The 22,601-nt window shown below is 40.2% G+C and overlaps 1 protein-coding gene across 11 annotated transcripts in view; it reads right to left on the bottom strand.

Moving 5' to 3' along the window:
• HERC1 (HECT and RLD domain containing E3 ubiquitin protein ligase family member 1) overlaps window positions 1-10,560 on the bottom strand; it is a 191,398-nt gene extending 180,838 nt beyond the window's left edge. For 9 of the 11 annotated variants that reach the window (XM_037155565.2, XM_037155574.2, XM_037155571.2 and 6 more), the window contains exon 1: window positions 10,408-10,560. The gene's annotated coding sequence lies outside the window, so the exon portion shown is untranslated. Of the gene's footprint in view, window positions 1-8,943; window positions 9,015-10,139; window positions 10,374-10,407 lie in introns of those variants that run through there. The other 2 variants (XM_037155568.2, XM_037155569.2) reach the window with 2 other exon arrangements.
• Between the last annotated feature and the right edge of the window lie 12,041 nt (window positions 10,561-22,601).

Here is a 22,601-nt window from a genome sequence, read left to right as displayed (position 1 = left end):
AAGTAAATGCTCAATAAGTGTTACCCATTATTATTCATTTATGTGTGCATCTGTCTACTCCACCATACCACCTTAATTACAGAAATCTCTCCATCATTCTCCAAAAATCCTTCTTTTCAAAACAATGAGCAATTTTGAGAAAACAGAAACTAGTACCATATTACTGGCAGAATTTCAGAATATGATTGTATACTTGGTTGTATAAGAAAGTTCAATACAACCTTATATAAAAGATACCAGCTCCCACATACTTTTAAATTATACAAGATCAGTCCAGAGGGTATCCAGCCATGTAATGTGAAAAACAGAGACATTTATTGAAGATACAACATACAAGAAATGTTGTACATAGGACAATGATGCCTCAGTCCCCATCAAAATAGGCACCTCGGGACCTCACAGAGTTCTCCCAACTGCCCCGTCGTATTTTCCTAAATCTCTTGGATGGTCTGAAATCTCTTCCCTTTCAAGGGTGATTTTAGTTTAGAGAAAAGCGAGACATTGTAGGATGCCAAATACAGGCTGTAGAGGGGCTAAGTCACCCAGGTGATTTGATGTTTGACCAAAAATTTCTGAATGGGACGTGATATATGAGCAGGCACATTGTTGAGATGAAGCTGTCAATCACCAGTTGCACACAGCTGCAGCCTTCTGAATCATTCAAATAGTTTCCACAAAAGAACGTTCAAGCTTAACACAAAATGTAATGCAGATTCATTGCTCTGCTTGCTCAGTCATTTTGAATGTGACAGCCACACAGTACTCATCCTCACTCAACAGCGTCTACCACCCCCACTGACTAACACAGTAATGTTGTCATCTTTCACACATGAGCATTCCAGTCCACTCTCCTTGGCTGCCAGGTTACATCAGCACAAACCGTTTTCATTGTATTAACAATGGCTGGACTTTTTCTGGACAGCCCTCATATTAACACACAGATATTCTTCCTAGGGTTTTTTTGTTTGTTTAGCTTTAACAACAGCAGAAATTTATTGCTCACAGTGCTGAGGGCTGGAAGTCTGAGATCAGGGTGCCAGCATGGTCAGGTGAGGGCCCTCTTCCAGTTGCAGATTTGTCTGTTTACCCTCACATGGCAGAAGAGTCTAGGGAGCTCTGCAGAGCCTCTCCTACCCTCATGTCTTAACCACTTCCCGAGAGTCCCATTTAATACACCATTATCTTTGAGGATCAGGATTTCGACATAGGAATTTGGGGGATCTGTCTAGTTCTAGATTAAGTTATACCATATTTCTAATTAGGATGGCAAAGCTGCTTATTTGAATTGTGCCATACAAAGTTGCCATGACAAACAGTTTTATAGTATAGTGACTAACAGGAAAGGCCTTAAAATATAGCAAAATTTAAAAGGGCTCATATAATTGCTACTACATTAAGGTTTTTTTTAAAGCCTGGAAATCAAAATCAACAGAGACTTAAATCAAGAGTTTAGAGTGAGGAAAATATTTCTCTTCCCAGTGCAAAAAAAAAAATTACCACTACATCAATATCACTACCATTATAATTAGACAACCAAAGAGCATGTTAAACACTGCAAACGCACAAGAGCTGAACTCCCAGTTTATTTTTTACATATCACTTAGCACATCCTATACACAATTATGTGTTCTTGATAACATCATAGATTTTAAAACTTAACATTTCATATGTGAGTACCCAATGTGCGAAATTCACAGTGGTGTTTAACTGACTTAATAATTGCCGTTGGGCTTAAAACCTTAAAAAAGATAGAATTGCTTAATCTAAGTTAGAGACAATTTTACTCCATAGACAACATCCTAGAGCTGCACCCCTGGCTCAGTATGGGCCAGGATCTTTCTAGGGACCAGAATGAACAATACATTTAAGGTTCATTCAACTTCAGGAAGCATAGGTGTTATAAAAAACAAAGCAAGAGAAACAAGGAGGAGGGATAGTCACTGGTTTCTACAGTGCCATCACTAAAGATCTCTTTATAAAGATAGATAGACTCTGAAATCCCCTCTGAATGATGCAAAGGAGCAAGTAATGCAAAGACCTGAGTGAAGAGCACTCCAAACAAACAAAAACAAATATTAAGCCCTGGGAATGCACCCAGAATGATTAAAAATATAGGAAAGTTCAGTGTAGCACAAGTGGAGTGAAGAAAGAAGTGTGAACAGGTGCTACCTAACTATATCATGCAGTACTTTGTAGGCCATGCCTAGGAATTTGGCCATTTTCATTGTAAAAGGAAGTCATTGTACAATATTAAATAGAAGAGTGGCCTATCTGACGATTAAAAAGGTCATCCTAGCTATGAAGTACATAATAAACTGTAGGTCAAGTGAAAAAGAATGGAAACCAGTTAAGAGAATACTGTAATTATCTAAGCAGATGAGGGGGCTGTTTAGACCAGAGTAATAAGGTAGAGATGATGATATGTGATCAGATTCAAAATATATTCAAGAGATAGAGCCAAGAGGATTGGCTAATGGACTGGTAATAGGGTATAAAGAAAAGGAATCACAGATGACACCCAGACTTTTGGTCTGAGTGACCAGTTAAATGGACCTGTCTTTTACTAGGAGTAGTTTCACAGGAAATGCCAAGGTAGGAATCACAACTTCTGTAGTGTACAAATTTAGTCTGAGATGCCTACTGAAGAGCCAAATGAGATGTGAAAAAGGCAGATGAACTATCACACTGGACCTCAGGAAAGGGGTCAAGGATGAATATATAAATGTAGGAGTCAATCAGCATATAAATAGTTTTTAAAGCCATAGAAATGTATAAATGTAGATTAGAAAGACTTTGTTTCATCCTCACACCAGCCCTATAGGGAACAACTATTATTATTCCCATTCTACAGATCAGGAAACTGAAGCTAAGAGATTAAGGCTTGACCAACATTACTCTGTTAATAAGTAGTTGGGTTAGGGAGAAAAAGATGACTACAATGACCATGACCTTTCTCAACTGAGGTTCATCACTAAAACCACAGAGTTTAAAGTGAGTATTTTCTGTTTTCCCAAGAATGGTTCATAACTAGTCCCATTCTAGATGCACTGGAGTGAAGTTAATTATTTACAGACAATAAACATCCAAATATCCTAAAACATTAGGATTTAGTAGTACTCTCATAGAACCCCAATTGAGGAAAAAACTGTATTATACTACCATTATTCTATTATTATTCCATTCCTATTTCTTCTTCTACTACTACTACTACTACTAATTACTACTACTACTACTACAACAAATTACTTAAAATGAGAAAGATTGGTGGGCAATATTAAGTAAACATCCTGTGATGTTTCATGGCCCTCCCTTTGTAACCAGTAAAACCAAGTATTATTTGGTGATTTTCATAGCACCAAAGGTGATTTCATGTTAACTAAGACTGCACCAAACCTCTGAGTCCACTAACAATCAGGACTCAGCATCTGTTTTCCTGATAACATCAGTTCATCAGAAAACCACTCAGTATGTCAGTTCTTCCAATGCAAGAATCTTTGTTTTTTTATTAATGTGTTCCAAACACCTGAACAGTGCCTTTTCTGGGAAAGAACTTACATTTCTAGCCTTGCTGGGCACAGTTTGTTACCTTGTAAGATAGGGATGTTTTCCATATTATCTTAGTTTACTGGCACCAGTAAAATCTGCTAGGATTATCCTAATCCAGAACTTTAGATTTCATCTTTCTAAAATTGGCCCTATTTTTTAAAGAAATATTAAAAGTTCTAGATATGGCCCCCCAAAAAAAGCCTCAGCTCATGTGGTTCAGTGGATTGAACACCAGTGGTGAACTAAAGGGTCAATGGTTGGATTCTCAGTCAGGGCACATGCCTGAGTTGAGGGCCAGGTGCCTGGTAGGGGGCGAGCGCAAGAAAACCACACATTGATGTTTCTCTCCCTTTCTTCCTCCCTCCCTTCCCCTCTGTCGAAGAATAAATAAAATCTTTTTTTTAATTGCCATAGTATGGTGTTAATATGTATAGTGTGTGCTGTTCAAAATAACTAGCATAAAATGTGAACCAATAACTACTATAGTTTATGGAAAAATAGCTAAAGGAAAAAATACTCTCCTTATGATTTCAGTTCTCCTTTGTGAAATTCCACAGGTATTACTTATGAGAATGGATATTATGAATCAATGCAGCACCTCCAATAAATACAAAAGGTTTCCAATGGATAATCCTTGCTAGACCAGAAACTGCATTTCAATCTACTTCATCTGCCCATAATAACCCACATGTATCAATGTAGTATTAGGGGGCCAATCTATTTCATTTTCAAGCTGTAAGACCTGCCAACCGCAGTCATTAAGTGCCCTTCCACCACTGGTTTGGGTTACTGAAAAGACTACAGAAATCCTGACTGGTATGGCTCAGTGGGTTGGGCACTGCCCCACAAACCAAAAGTTCACCAGCTTGATTCCCTGCCAGGGCACACACCTGGATTGCCGGCCAGGTTCCCCATTTGGGGCATGCAAGAGGCAATCAATAAATGTTTCTCTGCCCTGGCTGGTGTAGCTCAATGGACTGAGCACAGGCCTGTGAACCAGAGAATCACGGTTCAATTCCCAGTCAGGGCACATGCCTGGGTTGCAGGCCGGTTCCCAGCAGGGGACGCATGAAAGGCAACCATACATTGATGTTTCTCTCCCTCTCTCCTTCCCCTCTAAAGATAAATAAATAAATAAAATCTTTTAAAAATAAATAAATAAATGTTTCTCTCACACATCGATGTCTCTCTCCCTTCCCTTCTCCCTCCCATACCCTGCCTCTAAAAATAAGTAAATAGAATCTTTTAAAACAAAGAGTACAGAGCACTTTTTAAAATCAGTCATCTCTGGCAAAAAAAAAAATAACATATTTTTGTTAGTGAGCCTGTGGGAAACACAGGTGCTCCCATACATTACTGGTAAGAATGCAAATTAGTACAACGCTTTGGGAGAAAAACTTGGCAATAACTAAAAAACTACATATGCACTAACTTTTGACCCACCAATCCCACTAACAGGAAATCTATCTTAAAGGTACATCTCTAACAATACAAAAATACATATGCACAGGTGTTTATTGAAGCACTGTTTATAACCGCAAAACACACAAAACAATCTAAATGCTCTTAGGTAGAAGAACAGTTAAATAAATTAGGATACACTGCGGAATAGTATACAACTATAAAAAAGAATAGAGAATATTAAAAAACATATCTCTTCAAAAGAATGACTGATTTGAAGTGACTTCCAAGATATACTGTTTAGTATTATAAGTAAAGTTCAAAAGAATATAACATACCACTTTTCATATAAGAGAGAACAGAAGAACAGCTTGATAGTTCCTCAAAAAATTAAACATAATTACTATATGATCCAGCAATTCCACTTCCAATTCCAAATAATACCAGGTATATACACAAAAAATTGAAAACATATGTCCACACATAACCTCATACATAAATGTTCATAGCAGTATCATTCATAATAGCCAAAAAAAAGGAAAATGACATGTCCATCAATTGATGCATGAACAAAATGTAGTATATTCATACAATGGAGTATCATTAAGCCATAAAAAAGGAATAAAGCATTGATATATGCTACATGAATGAACCTCAAAAAATTATGCTAAGTGTAAGAAGCCATGCACAAAAGTCTGCATATTATATGATTTCATTTACATGAAATGTCCAGAATAGCCAATTTCAAAATAACACAAAGTATATTAGTGGTTACCAGGGCCCGGGGAAGGGGAATGGGAAGTGACTGCTAATGGATACAGGGTTTCTTTTGGGGGGCTGACAAAAATGTTCTTGGATTAGACAGTGGTGATGGTTGCACAACCTGGTACAAAAACCACTAAAAACTAAAACAGTAAATACTAAAAATGATTAAACTGTACATGTCAAACATGTAAGTTTTATGGTATATTAATTGTATCTCAATTAAAAAATTTGTATGAGGAAAAAAATATAAGAAAACCTGCACAATCTGTTCATCTGTATAGAAGAAATAATGGAAGAATAAACCAGAAACTGAAGAAACCGGTTAACTACAGAGCATGGAAAACAGATGGGGAGCAGGAGGGCTGAGGACAGAGATGGGAATAGGATAGCAGGAATGAGGCGTAATACTTCTTACTTTTAAGTATGTCTTTTTATGTACTAATGTTTAGTAATAGTAATGTTTCATATAGCAAAGTAACTGTACAAATAATGGCAATCAACCAGACCTGGGGGAATCCAAAATGGAAAACAAAGAAAAGAACTTAACTGCATTATAGACGAAGAACATAATCACGCTAAAAGGAGTGGGGGAAAGAACTAACCTAAGCAATTTTGGAAGGCAGTATTTTGTGTCAGATACTATAACACTAAAGACACACACACAAAAAGCTATACACAAAAACTGCATTTAAGTAGCAAATATGTTTCTCACAAGGGTATGGATTGGCAATCATAAATACTTGATGTGCATTCTAAAAGTGGATAGGTATGTTAGTGTTAGTATACTATAAATGAGAGCCAGGTTTCTTGCCCCAGGAAAAAAGTTACAAATAAGAATAGGAGAAAAGCTGGAATGAACCTTGTGGTGTCGAACTGGAACAGAAGATAGCAATATGCACTCACAGTTTTTTATCATATATAGAAATAAATGTGTGTGTGCATGTGCCACATGCTTGCTCACATGCATGGACAGGTTAGTATATAAACATATTATTTCCTAGCTCTGTCTTCTGAAGGCCTAGGAGTAATGACACCCCAGTGAGCATACCTAGCATCCAGATCTCGATTTAAATTCTATTCTCCAATAAAAGGAACCAGAGCTCCTTAGAGAAGTGGTTGATTCAAGGAAAGGTATAAAATAAGCACGGAATAATCTGTGGTGCCAGAATATAAAGCAGTGCTCAAAAAGGGGTAGAGGCCAACCTGGTAGAGCTCCTGGTGGCCAAACTGGTAACAGTATGAGCAACAAAATACTACTACTTTTGAATTATAACCTGTAGAATAAATACCCAAGAGATCATACTTATGTCAATAAATAATTGAATAAATAAATAAGGGACATTTCTTTCTTACAGAAGAATTCCAATAAAAAATGCAAAAGGGATGAGACAAATACAAATCACTGTTAGGCAAATGCCATAGTAATAACTGCTGCAGAAAAGATTTCAACAATGGATGTTAAAATCAGTGGGAGCAAATGTGAGAAACAATATATTTCAAAGTGTAAAAATTAGCAACTTGACACTGGAGAAATACAATAGCAGCCACCTTAACAAAGCCATCAAGGTTAAAATATCACCAGCAGTGAGACATTTCAACACTATGTACCTTCTAACATGACACACTGAGGACACATCACTTCTGTGGTTTTCTTGCAAACATACATAACTCTCAAGTCCAAAATAAGAAAAATTCTACAAAATAACTGACCAGTACTGATCATGTCAAGGTCATGAAAGAAAGGAAAAAATGAAGAACTGACAGAGATTGGAGGAGACAAAGAAGATACAACAACTAAATGCAATACGGGATCTTAGGACAAAACAAAAATTGCATGAGGGGCAAAACTGGTAAAATTCTAATAAAATCTGTAGTTAACACTATTATACCAAAGCTAATTTCCTGATTCTGTCATTGTGCTACAGTTATGTAAGTCATCAACATTAGGAGATGCTGTGTGAAAGGTATACAGGAACTCTGCACTATTTTTGCAACATTTCTAAGTCTCTATTTCAACATAAACAGCTGAAAATAAAATCCCTTAATCAATCATCTTATTCCACTTCCATATTTCCTTGGTCAGTGGTCTCATCTGGACTTTAAAATTGCCATTAACTTAAAGGACCCATTAAGTAACAGCAAAACAAACTAGCATCATAAAAATAAGATCTGGCATCTAAGAAGTAAATTACCTACTTTATGTCCCCTTATAAATTTTTCAGTCAAAAATATTTGCAATATTTGACTTTACTGGCTTTGCAAACTCCTTATTTAAATGACATGACTAATTTTGTTTTCAACAGCATGATAATCTGCAGTATGTGAACATAACAATGTATTTCACTTGTCTATTAAATCACTTTTATTTACATTAAAAATTATCTTCAACAGATTATAGTAAGTTTGCTACTTATTATTACATAGTTGTCCAACTATAAAATTCAAGTTTTGTTTCACAAGTCAATTTGCTTTTATCCCAACACAATGGTCTCTCCATACCCCAAATCACAAAGTCATTGTAATTTTATCTTTTAAAAATCTGAATTTAAAAAAAATCAGCTGTTCAATGTATTCAGTCCATTTTTTAAATTTCGAATATTAAGAAAAAGTCATTTAGTCATTCTTAGGAAAAAATGCTTAGGATATTTGAATTACATTGCTATTTATTATCTGTATCTTTTACTGACCCCTCCAACCCAATACACAACAGTCTTCTAAATTTCTTTAATCAAATAAGATTTTTAGGAGACATTTATGTTAATAAACAGATTAAGTGATACATTTACATTTAGTTTCTCCTCCATGCACCACCTGGATGCCTATACTGGGAATGAAATATGTACATGACCCACAAATGAATGGGTGTCACATGCAACAGCATGACTAGAAATTTAAGAAACAAAGTGTAAGAACCTTAGGGAAAGCATAATTCATAAAAGTTTAGTATTCCTAGAGACCTTAGTAGACACTTAATCCATTCCAATGACAACCCCAGACAGATGACAACCTGTCCTATTTTTAAAAGCCTTGGGATTTCCAACTTCCCTACATTTGGCCATAAAATCCTAATGTGATTTAGGGGAAATACAACAACACTATTCTTTGCCCTATACTTTCTTTTCTCAAATATATAATGATACATTCTAACTCACTTCCAAGACTATATATATATACACACACAATATAAACATACATATATATGATATATATAAAATCAAGAATGTAACTCACATGTGCACTTATGTGCATACAGGCACCCAGGACTCTCAATTTTGCTTGTATAAACATATATGATTAGAAACCTATATAATCAAAGGGACATATCCACAATCACAAAAGCACTAGGAAACAATGTCACATAATGATTTTGGTCTAAAAATAACCAACAGAAATCAATTTTATAAAACCTTGAGGTAAAAAGTTTTTTTGCACTATAAATAAAGTTTATCTGCTTTCCACCAACACTCTTCCTTTTCAGAATCTGCCTCAGGCAGAACTGTAAAAACTCACTGCTTCTAGATCCAAGCAGATAATTTTTTTAATTTGATTTTTAAGACCATTTAGCTAACAATCATTTTGGAAGAGGGCCCAATGAAAGAGATAGTGATGACTGAGTACAGCCAGTGATAATGAATAAGCCAGTTTTAATCAAGCAGGCCAAAGACGTGACTGACTCAAATAAAAACAAATCACTTTTGGAACACATATACTGGAGAAGTCCCAATCAAGGATGAGTCAAGTACTATTTGAAAAAATTGCTTGTTAGCAAAATCTACCAAAATGTTAACCATTAAACGCTATCTCTGGAAATGAAAATTACAATGATGCGTTAGTTTGCTCCAATTTGGTGTTCCTACTATTCTGATTATCCATATTTGCCACATAATTATAGACATTATTTTAAAATTAAGGCAAATTACCCTGTGCTTCACAGCTCTCTAGGATGGAAAACGTGTCTTTTACATAACCTCCCCAGGAGATGTGGTACCACCTCCCGTCTCCCATCAACCCGCCACCCATCACCACGTTCTCTGGGTCAGCTCCTGTCATCATCATCCTCAACTCACTACAAAGGCTAAACAATGCATCTCATCTCCCCTCCTGGTAGCAGAGGCTGTACACTGTTATTTTACCGAGGCGGGAGGCGGCAGATTTAGAAAAAGGTTTACTTGATGATGAGCTTCCTCCACCCAAATGCAAAGGAAAGGAGAAAGCCACCTCGTCCCAACCTCAACCTCCACCCCTCAAAAGGTGGCCGGCGAGAGAGGGACAAAGAGGTCGCAGCTCTCCTCGGATCTGAAAAAAGAGAGGGACGGACCGCTGTCACCCGGCTCCAGCCCTGGCCAGCGGAGGGAGGTTCGTTAGCGGATTAAAAGGGTGAGGGAAAAGGTCAGAGATTAGACCCCGGAGGATTGAGCGACACGTACAGCTAGCTGCCGGAGGGGCGGGTCCCTCCGCCTTCTCGGGCGTGCGGCTTGGCTTCTAACGTGCCTCCGTAGGCGCTCAGCCGCCAGAGGCCCCTGAGGCCAGGGGGCCTCACCGCACAGGGAGGGCTCCCTCAGGCCTTCGCCTGCAGCCCACCCAAGACCCCGCCAGCCCGGCTCGCCCGCGGCCCCGAACCGGCCCCGGCCGGCCTTGTCGTGACGGTGGGGCGCCAAGCGCAGGTGGCCAGAAAGACAGAAGAGGAGGCGTTACCATACGTAGCTCCGGAGCTGGCGAGGGTGGGGCGCGGCTCCTGTGACCCGAGCCCCGCTTGGCGGCGGCTGCGGTGGCCGCGTCCTTTATTTTTGCTGCAGCGGCGGCGACTTGTCAAAGGGAAAGACGTAAGAGGCGGCGGCGGCCGCGGCGGGCGAGTCTCGCGGGATTTTGGTGGAACTCTCGCGCAGTCCGGAACCCTCACCCCGCCCCCCAGGCCGAGTGCGAGAGGCGTGACGGGCTGGGGGAGGAGCGCCGGTCGAGGTTGCGGGAGGAGGGGGAAAGGGAAGAGGATTTAATTCTGGGGAGGAAAGGGTGTGGGGGACCTGAAAGACCTAGGTTCTTTAAAGACCGACGCGCCGCGTAGCCCTCATCTTTCAGTCCTTGAGGAGTGGACCTGACTCCGTCTACGAGGCACAATAGGGACATTTCACAAAGGGCTATGAGGAGTGGCGGCGAGGGCGGGGGGGGGGGGGGCTGTCCAGCCAGCGCCCCAGGTCTTCCTCCTGGTGGGGAGAAAGACTCCAGTGCCTGGCCTTCCGGTGCTGGGAACGAAAAGACGGTTTGAAAAGCTGACTGCGCGGACCCCTTCGGCCACACCCCTTTATCTCGACGCCCGGCCTGCTCTGCGCTCTTTATCTAAGATCAACACCCGGCCCTAGGCTTTTGGCCAGTCCTGTTCAATCACTTGAAACCGTTTCACTTAACCTACTAGTATCTTATTATTCCTGTCTTTGCGCCGCAGAACTGCCAGAATCCTGAGAATGCTGGGGCTTGCAATCCTCGGCTTTTTTTAGTGCTGGGGGAACACAGAGTAAATTTTTGGGGGGTGACTTACATCCTCGATCATAAGCCCGAACTTTACAATGATGTCCCGCGAGGGAACCTAACTGGTTCTTGGTCATCGCTGTATCCCCAGAACCTATACCGGTCCGGGTACTCATTAAATTTTTTAATGTTACTCATGTCCCTGTCTTTCTTCTGTACCTGTTCTTACTCCTAGGCTTCTGCATTTCTAGCCACCTTCCTGGTGTCCTTCATTGAAAATATTCTGAGCATCAGGTATATGCAACTGACTGAGGATATAGAGTTGGTCTCCACCCACAAGAAGTTCACAATCTAATCGGAGACATAAAAGCAATTCAGAACATACAAGCTATGTCTGTGTCACTAATGTAAAAAATTATGGTAGAGGCAGAAGACAGACTGGTTAAAATGGATGTACGTGAGGCAGTTTAGCTCGAAAGTTATTTGACTATGAAATAATTCGTTTCTCTGTCGGATGTTGGTAGATGAGAATCATGAAATCCCATTTACCTTGAGCAAGTTGCTTGACCTCTCTGAACCTCAGTTACTTATCTGTCAATTTATAACATTAGTTCTTATTATCACGGGGTTCCTGTAAGGAGGAAAGTATATGTAAATTACTCATTAAGTGGTAGGTCTTATTATGTGTGTAACTTTTAAGTTTCTGCGTATAAAATATGTACCTCTCCGGTAAACTAGATGTGAAGGAGAATGTATGTGTGGAATGATGTCATTGCTAGTGCTTTATGATCTGGGTATTTTGTATACAGCTGAGACAAGTCCAAGAAACTCTCTTCTCATTTTCATTTTAACTTGCTAATGATGTAGGCATCTCTGCCACTCACAAGCATTCCATGACATTTCATTCTTGGATTTGTAAAATTATACTATTTTTGCCTTTTCTCTTTCAAGAAAGGGACTCCGCTTATTTTAAAGGCCATTTGAGAGATTCTTTCTTTTGTGCTCTCCTAAGCTTCCACCCTCAGGGCTGTGTGGAAAGAACTGAATACAGTGGAGTCTAATTTCATACAATTATCAAATAGTTCATGTTAGCAAGTTAAGCCCTGACTACTGTCCAACCTCACCTTGGCCACCCCACCTCTTTCCCTAAACACTCTAATTCTTAAACCTACCCATGCTTGAGTCTTACTGTCAGCATCATTCTCCCAACTCTGCCAGTTCATTTTATCCAGATTCCCCCTAGAGAAAAATGTCGGAGATGGGAAGGGTGATAGAGGGAACCCAAGGCCAAGGTCTCAGCATCATAGGCCCTCGCCCTGATAGTTCTCTGAGCAGCGGCAGTCTGGCCACTTCAGTCAGCTACATCTTTTCCCACACACACACATCACCCCCACCTAAGCCATGTATTCCACAATCCCACACCCCAACCAGGAGGTTCCACACAGAGGAACTGGAGAATCAATAGAAGATAGATTTTTCATCTTTTATCTGAATATAGGAAATAAATACGTGGCTCCTACATTAACAGGATGGCTATAATAGACAAAGCAACAAACAACAAATGTTGGAGAGGGTGTGGGGAAAAGGGGACCTTAGGTCACTGTTGGTGGGATTGTACACTGGTACAACCATTATGGAAAACAGTATGGAATTTTCTCAGAAAAATAAAAATTGACCTGCCTTTTGACCCAGCAATTCCACTGCTAGGATTATACCCCAAGAATCCTAAAACATCAATTTCAAAGAACCTATGCACCACAATGTTCATAGCAGCACAATTTACAATAGCCAAGAGTTGGAAGCAACCTAGGTGCCCATCAGTAAATGAATGGATCCAAAAATTGTGGTACATATACACCATGGAATTTTATGCAGCAGAGAGAAAGAAGGAGCTACTACCTTTTGCAACAACATGGATGGAACTGGAAAGCATTATGCTGAGTGAAATAGGCCAGGCATTGAAGGACAAATACCATATGATCTCACCTTTGACAGGAAGCTAAAGAATAAAACAAACAAGCAAACAGAATAAAAACAAAGACGCTGAAATAGAGAACAAGTGGGCAGCAACCAGAGGGGAGAGGGAAGGGAACTTAAGGGGAAAAAGGGGGAGGGATTTTGAGGAACAAGTATGAAAGACACAGAGATGAGGACTGGGGGGGGGGGGGGGGAATGGGAGGGAGGGGGGGAGATCGGGGGGGGGGGGGAGAAAAAAATGTACTTGAAAAGTAACTAAAAAAAAAAAAAAAAAAAAAGCAGTGTTAAGTCAGAAGTGAAAGAATGCAACAGAGGTGTGAAGGCAGAGCAGAGGGAAAGGTTAAAATGGTTCCAGGAATAAGTTTGTTTTGCCTTTGGCACTTACTTGTCTCAAGAAACAAACAGCTCCTATGTTCAGAAAAGAGCTGCGGAGCAGGAATCCACAGTCATGAGTCTGGTGTCTTCTGTAATGGCGGCCTGTTTGCCCTCAGGTTATACAGCCTTTCCAAACCTCTTCTCACATCTGTAAATGGGGATGATAATGGGTTTTCTGCCTGCCTCAGAGTATCAGGGGAGTCATAAAATAGAAAAGTACTCTGTAACCCAAAAGCTCTATATAAATGAGAGGCATTACCATTAATTCCTTCATGTAATTCCTTCATTCAGATTTTTGTTGAATGTCTATCATTCAACAAAATGATATATTTAGGTCCTATATTTAGGTCCTCGTGCAAGGCCCTAAATATACCGGGTTGAGCTTTAATACCAACCCTCAAGGAACGTATGGTCTAATGGGAGGAAACAGGGAAGAAAATAAATAATTATAATACCATGTGAGGAGAGTGTAAGGATAAGAGTATGGGGGGGAAGGACGGAATGAGAGGAAGGACAAAGAGCTGAAAGGTTTCTTGGAGATGGGGGTTTAGAAGGAGGGCACATATAATGAGGATCCAGCTCATTTCATGAAGAGTGATTTGTAAATCAACTCTAAAATAACTTCAACAAATTGTTCTGTTGTGGGCTGTGAATTCTGCTTTGTTCTAATAAAACCCACAGCCCCTAAACCATTAGAAAAAAGTCTTTGATGTGGAGCCATTATATACTCCCATTAGCTTTGAAGAAGGATGGAATTAATGGAGGGGAAAATTAGTGGTATCTTAATTAGAAACATTTTGTTCTTACAGCTTGTGTTTAAACACCAGAAAAAGAGAATGTGTTCCACCTCACAGACTGGTCCCCAGTAGTTCCCCTCAGCCAATCATTCTGATCCAGGGAATATTGCAGATCAGAGGCCAAGAGGCATTTCCAAAATGTGATAATACTATTTTATTTTTATTTATTTGTTTATTTATACTCCAGTTCTTTTCAAAAAGATTTTGAGGTAATTATTAGGACTTTATTCTTAATCGTGTTTTCTGCAAAGAAACTCCAAGAGAGTAGGCTATCTGTATCATTCCATCATTTCTCATATTTACTGGTGCCTACTCTGTATAAAACATTGTTCCAGAACTATAGGCTGTATAGAGTAGGTTCATGCCCTCTAAGGTCCTGAAAACTAAAGATGGAGATAAATAACCATGAAAAGATAGCTAAGTAACCAACAATGTGATTTTTACCCCCTCTATTTTTCATTGGCTGAATGAGCAAAATTGTAAACTTAGGTGCCCAACTTCTGGAACTTGTTTACTCTGCACTGCTGCTGCTCCTCCAGAGAAGCAGGATTAAAAAGGAAGGGCAAGATATTTATACCTGATTTTCTAGATGTTTGATAGGTATTTTAGCAGGTCCTCTGGAATGCATCATTTTGAAACAGAGCATAACCATTACAGTTTTCTTTAGGTAGGGGTAAATTTTGAAATTAACCAAACCCAAGGATCAATTAACATTCTGGAACACAATGACTTGCATCAATAAAAAGCAGTATGATACGAGCTAAAAAAAAAAAGATGTAGAAAAATACATATTTCTAGAACTCAGAAAAGGGATTGCTGGACGGAGATAACTTCATCCAGGTGGTAAAATTTAAGAGGGGAGCCCTGGCCAGGTGACTCATTTGGAGTGTCGTCCTGCACACCAAAAGGTCGTTGGTTTGTTCCCCAGTCAGGGCATGTACAGAAGGCAACCAATCAACCTCTGGATCAGTATCTTCCTCTCTCCACCACCGCCCCGCCACTCCACTCGAACAAGTCAATGAACATATCCTCAGGAGAGGATTAAAAAAAATTGAGAAGAGAAGTAAGTACAAAAAGTTACATATTCTGATAATAATATATTCTCAAAACACCAACCTCCAAGCCACAAAAGTTACCTAAAATTTCTGTTTTGTGTATCTACATATGAGAACACATTCATGGTCTCTTTTCTTATAGATAATTGATCTGCCAAAGGTTTAAAGGGAAGCAGGGATACTAAAAATGGGAACACAAGGTTAGCAGGTAATACTTTTGGAAATGGAGTCCTTTCTTGCTAATACAAATTTTGTAGGGTTCCTACTTCAAATCCATATTCTCAGTGAAATATCACATGTACCAAGACAACCCACCATCTAAACAGTATTAACAACTTCCCTCACTAGTTCCTTGAGCCTTCAATGAAATAACCATTTTTAGATAAATTATTTTGATAACAGTTTGTTAGTGTTGTTTCATCAAAACACAACTGCCTGGGGCAGACACAGATGAACATTTTCTCACTCAGCCACAGGGAATGGAATATTGATGCCGGAGAAAGAAAATGAAGCTACAGGGAAAAAAGTATGTCTGCAATCAGGAGAAAGGGAAGAAGAAGGGAACTAACACTTACATAGTGCTGTCTACGCCAGACACTGACAGCACAGTGGGAACATGATGAACAAGGCAAATCTTTGTTCTAGAAAAAAAATAGTAGACAGGGAATGTATATAAATAATGATAACACAAGTTAGAAAGTTCTGAGTACAGCAAGAGCTTAGAAGAGAGAAATTCTAGCATGTTGGATCAGAAATACTTGGTAAGAAATGAGTCTTTAAGACTGGTTAGGTTTGCACAGGTGGGAATAGGGAACATTTTAGGCACAAAGAACAGCATAAGCAAAGCATGCTCAGGATCAGCAGGTGGTCCAGATTAGTTGTGGCTATGTGGACCTTAGGTTATCCAGGATTCTTGGTTACCAGTGACAGAAATCCAACCTGAACTTGCTTGGGTAAAAGTGAAGGATAAAAATTAGCCCAAGAAAGCCAAAGGAAGCTTGAACAGTCAAACAAAGGGGGTGGAGAGGCTACAGGAACATCTGCAACCAGAAACTTGAGCACCACCAGAACTCTTTTGCTTCTCTGCTCCCCTTGCTGTGTTGGCCTCAGTCTCTCTCAGGACTGGCTTTGTTCACATGTCTGGAAACATGGCACTCCTAAGTTTTACATCTTACTATTTCCACCTTTAGAAAGGTACTAATAACACTCTTAATTCAAGTGTATACAGCCCTGAGAAGGGGAGAGAGCTGATCAGCAAGGCTTGGATCAGTGCCCACGCCTAGAACAATCCCAGGGAGCTCAGGGGAAGGCCAGAGGACGGGCTTGTGCACCACAATATTGGCTAACAGTGTGAGAAAGAATGGGAGACAGGCTTGTGACAGCAGTCCGTTTTGTGAGACTGTGCTCTGGGAGTCAACAAGAACTGAAGTTGGCATCTGTTCAAGGAGCAGACCACCAAGGGGGCAGGGGCCGGAGGATGTGCTAGCCCAAAGTTGTAATAAACATTCACTGAACAATCTTGGTAAATTGGAGTTGAAAATCTTGTCACTGTTCAAGTTGATTACTGTTTTATTATTTCACTCAAGATGTTGTGAAATAGCGGATCTCTTCCGCTGACTGTTAGGACAGCAAAACCTGGACTCATTCTTTAGCCTTCTAGCTGGGTAACTTTAAATGGGGATCTTAACCAACCTGAGCCTCAATTTCCTCACTGAAAAATAATGGTAATAATGACAGTTAACATTGATTAAATCTAAATGTTCTAAGAACTTTTCAGCCTGTATTTCATTTATTCCTCAAAAGACCCCTGTAGGGCTCTAGATCTGAGATAACCCCCATTCATAGGGTTATTGTAAAGATTAAAGAAGCCCTGGAAAAGATGCACAGTGCTTTTGCTTGGCACACAGCTGGCATGCAGTACATCATTATTTTTAATTATCTGTTGTCCAGAAAAGGAAACTCCCCTCATCTCCTGATTGCTTCAGACACCGAAAGCTGATACTTTAAGAAAACAAAAACAAATGGAAGGGAAGAACTCTATGACTCCTCTCTGACACAGAGATGGTTAATTAGGGTCTGACTTAATAGGGGCTAAGGAACAGTAAGAAAAGAAATACTACAAAATAAAGAGAAAGTAGGATATTGAGAAATATGACTGTGGAATGTCAACTGAATGAGATGAAGCTAGGTCTTTCTTTGTATTTTTTTGAAAGGACGGAACTTCCCCAAAAAGGTCCACCTGTAAAGCTGATCTAAAAATCCATTAGAAATTTTTCATCTCTGACCTAAATGCTATCAAACGATCAGATTATTCAACCAAGGACAGGAACTAACATTCACTGAAAGAAACCAATGTGCTTGGGCCCTATGTGAGCTCTTTGTACACATTAACATCTTTTACTCCCCCCACCATCCAGTAAGGTGAGTGTTTTCTCCGTATTATACAGCAAAGGATACTGAGGCTGTGAAATTAGAAGTGACTCCAGCTAGCAAGTAGCAAGTCTGTCTGACTTCAAAGCTTAGAATACAAGGTAAGTCCCACTTCCTTACCAGAGGGAGATATTTAAGGCGTGAGTACTACCGAAACCCGAGGAAATGGTGAATAGTCACTTTTCTTCCCCCTACCTTTTCCCCTCTGTCCTCCTCCCCAACCTTAGACAATACCTCCTGGCTGTCCAGGGCTCCAGACTATTCCTGAAGACTGCTTTCTCATCAAAGTGTATCTGTCCTCTCCTACTTTTCACCATAGTGATATTGTGTCCTAAAGTGTGCTCATTCCTCCAGTTAACACATTTTAAACACACTTTCCCATTCTAAATTGAACTTCCTAAGAATATGACACCAATATGAAGAAATAACTCAAATGATGGAAATTTCAGCCTGGAAGGGGAGATGGATCCGACCAGAGACTAGCAGGCCTCCAAGAGTTCCCCAGGTTGTGCCACATTGCTCTTCGCCCCACCTCTGCCCCCCTGCTGTGAGTCCCCACACCACCCCTCAAAGCTAAGCTTGGGCTGTCATGTTCAGTGACTAGAAATTAACAAATACAAACTAAGTGAATAGTGACTGAAACACACGACTGCCCCTTACTTCCCCTAGACCTTGGACTAACCCAACAAATGTGCCAACTGTTCCACTGGCAAGATTTTTATATGCCTTTGGCAGAACCTTGCCTCCCATCCCCTCCCTCAGGGATCTCTGCAGACCCTCAGACGAGGTCCAAACAGAATGAACTGTGCCTCCGTGAGTGAAACTGCATCCTACCGCTAGGAAATATGAGACAAAGCTTTTAAGAACATAGAATGAGAAAGAACAGGTTCGCCTATGTGTGGCAGTGAATGTAAGTTACTATAAACCACTGAAGCAATCGCCAAAAATCCAACAAAACCAGTTTCTTGAGAAATATTCACCAGCCTTTGAGGATCTACAAATATGTAGATGGACTATTTTGGTTAAGATTTCATGGATAAGTCATACTTCAGAAATGCCTTGATATAGGTAATCAAACTATATCTCACATATGTCTAGGCCCGGAGCTCCTCTGGTACAGCTTCGTTCTCAAGGCAGCCCTCTGTACGCACCTTATGTCCTTTTTTAAATTTTTTTTATTTTCTTTTTTTTCCAAGGAGAGGGGAAGGGAGAGAAAGAAAGTTTGAGGAACTTTGATCAGCTGCCCTGACCCAGGATGTGACCCACAACCCAGACATGTGCCCCAACTGGGAATCAAACCCAAAACTCTTTGTTTTATGGAACAACACTCAACCAGTGGCGCCACAACAGTCAGGGCTCCTTATGTCCTTTTTAATGTCTCTTTTAATTTTCATTCTTTTGTCATTTATGGTGACATTGCTTTATAACCAGTTGGTTATGCAGTAGAATTATTTCTGGAAAAAATGCCTGCAGCAAAAATGTTTGGGGGACACTATCTAGAACCTTGCCACCCACCCTAGAAGTCCCACCCATGGACCCTTTCCCAATCACAACCCTCCCCAAATCCTGATTTTTGTAATCACCCAAATGTGCATCCCTAAACTGGAGTTTAGTCCTGCCCATCCTTCTGCAAGTTGATACATCCCTAAATCTCTTTCAGCTCAAAGCTAAACTCTCTGTCCCCTTACTTCACCCTATCTGTTGAAGCAATTTTTTGATTTGTGCAACTTCCCAGTCTAGATTTTGCTGACTGCATACTCTTGGTGCAATTTGACATGTTTCTCTGTCCCCTATATTTCCTGCAAATATGTAGCTGCATCCAGACTAGGTGTGGTGCCTTAGACAAGACTCTGAGTGCCATTTGGCAAGACCATTGGGAGCACACAATGCCTGGTTGTCTCCCTTTTTATGATGATAATATCTGCTCTCTTTTTATGATGTTATGATCCATTATTTTAAGACATCGCATCTATTCACTGTATAGACCGTTATGAGAACGGATTTAATATAAAAATATAAAATTAATAGATATGCCTAATGCTCATATCTACTAATTTACTGAGGGTTGTTGAATGATGATATTCTAATTTAAGAGTTAGCAAACTGACCTGTGGGCCAAATCTGTCAAGCTTCCTCTGTTTTTAAAAATAGAGTTTTATTGTCAGGAAGTGACAGTGAGGCATGGAAAGCCAGGATCCGGTCTCTCTGGATGCACCAGGCTTCCAGTGCCCTTTAGGGCCCTGGAGTCTCCCTGGGACTAGCCGGGTTGGCGTGCAGATTCCCCAACCACACAGAACCTACAGACTTCCCTCCCTCTTCTATCTCAAGGGCTCTCCTTTCACTTTCTCTGCTTCCACCTACCCCACCTTAGAACACTCTCCTCCCCCCCTCCAGAGTAATGCCCCCATGGAACTCAAACTTTTGGACACCAAACCCGGGGCAGCAGACTGCCTTAGGTAATTTCTCTCAGCCCAGTAGCTCAGACTTCCTCTGAGGCAAGAAACCCAAAGCCTGTCTACCATCTCAGAGCCGGAAGGGAAAATTCCAAGGATAAAAAAATGGCTGTTTTTTTTTTTTCTAATTCTTCCACACCAGCAAGAGCAAAATATAATATCTCAATAAATTTTCTTACCACACCTTATTGGCTATCATTTACCAAAACAAAAACAAAAACAAAAACCCCAAACGGGGTTATTTTGGAGGACTCTATCTTTACAAAATCCCCTTTTCTTGCAAATAACAAAAATCATTCAAATTAGCTGAAGGAAAATGGGGGATTAGTTAAAAGGACCCAATGACAAAGAATCCATCACTCATGAAGAATGAGAGCCAAGCCTGGGACTAGCTGCTTTGAGCACCCTCAGACCTCACAGTATCCCCACCCTACCTCATCTGCTCCAGTCTCTTTTCTTTGCAAACCACCTCTTGTTTCTCTGTTCTCATGGCAGAAAGCAGCCATTTGCAGCTCCTGTTTCTATCTCTTCTCAGTTCGAGTGACCAGCAGACATTCATTGGTGTCTCTTGAAGGCCAAAATTTCCAGATGAACACATCTGATTGTTCCATCTCTAGAGTTTGCAGACATCCCTTCCACTTATCTCTGATTGGCCAGAACATATTCATATAGCCACACCTAACTGTAAGGGAGGCTGGGTTATGTGGTCTCTAATAGGGTCGTTGTAGGATCTGTGAAACCTATTACTAAAAGGAAAGGGAAAGTAGCTACTGGAGTTAGTTGCCTCTGCCAGTGCCTATCAAATGCTTAGTTGTTGAAGACAAAAAGAATATGCACCTCTGAGACAAGACCACAGACACATGATGGATTTAGCTCATGTGGGGAGCTATAAACCGTAGAGAACAAAAAAATAGACCTGGTACCTTTTCTTGTAGGATAGATTTTAAAAAATGGGATTCTCAGATCATTTTTCCAGCTTTATTGAGATGTAATTAACACATGACATCATGTAAGTGCAAGGTGTACAATGTGTTGATTCGATACATATGTTACACTCAGCCATGAGAAAGAAAGAAATCCTGCCATTCATGACAATGTGGATGGATCTTGAGGGTATTATGCTAAGTGAAATAAGTCAGACAAAGACAAATACTATATGATATCACTTATATGTTGAATCTAAAAGAGCCTAACTCATAAAGACAGAGAGTAGAATGGTTGTTACCAGGGGTTGTGGGGCAGGGAAAATGGAGAGATGTTGGTCAAAGAGCACAAACTTCCAGTTAGAAGATGAATAGGTTCTAGGGATATAATGCACAGTATGGTGACTATAGTTGACATTTATAGTATATAACTATATTATATACACAAAAGTTGCTAAGAGAGTAGATCTTAAATGTCTTCATCACAAATGTAATGGTAATTCCTAAGTTGCAGGTTCGATCCCCAGCCCGGGTGCATACAATTCACTGGTGAGTATGGAAGTCAACCAAGTGATGCGTCTCTTTCACATCAATGTCTCTCGTTCTCTCTTTCTCTCTCTCTCTCTCTCTAAATGCAATGAAAAAAATGACCTCAGGTGAGGGGGGAGAAGGAAGCAATGGTTACGTGATGCCATGGAGGTGTTCTCAGATCAGTTTTAATCCAGTTGGCCACATAACTTTCCCAAAAGGTTGTAATTGTTCCCATTTCTATCAGCTGATTATAAGGGTGCCCCTTCCTCCAGTCTCACTAGAACCGCATATTACCAGTGGTTTCAAGTTTTACCAGTCTGATGGATGAAAGATGGTATCTCACTGTTCTAATCCACATTTCCCTAACTACAACTGAGTTTGCATGCTATCTTGTTTTTAAACAAAGGAATTTCCTGTTTGTTGCTTCTGTCATGACCTCCGGGCACAACGTTGGTGGTATCTCTTCGGTCTACCTCTGTTTGCGGGGGGCCTGAGAGCGAGCTCACCTTCACCTCTCAGCCTCAGCAGCGGGCCCCGCCCTGTTTGTTTGTGCAGCCCTCCCAGAAAACAGCGTGCCCAGATGGGTTGTTCTCCCCTTTAACCTAGCAACCCCTCTTCTGGGAATCTGTTTTACAGGAAGAATCTGAACTACAGAAAAACTATGTGCATGAAAATGTTCGTTACAGCATTATTTATAATTGAAAAATTTTTGAAGCAATCCAAGTAGCCAACACCTTATTAGGCAAGCTATGGTATGCTGCAATCCTAAATCCATGAAGACTATATAATAATTATGAAGACTATGGAGTGATAAACCAATGACTCATAACAAAAAATATGGATAGAGGATGGCTCCTGTCTTTGCATGCCTGAACACCTCTTGTA

The sequence above is a fragment of the Artibeus jamaicensis genome, unplaced genomic scaffold (genome assembly GCF_021234435.1).
Source record: "Artibeus jamaicensis isolate MK-2021 breed Jamaican fruit bat unplaced genomic scaffold, CSHL_Jam_final contig_548, whole genome shotgun sequence".
Taxonomy (NCBI): domain Eukaryota; kingdom Metazoa; phylum Chordata; class Mammalia; order Chiroptera; family Phyllostomidae; genus Artibeus; species Artibeus jamaicensis.
Note: the sequence above shows the minus strand (reverse complement) of the source record. Positions and strands in the feature narration are given on the sequence as shown.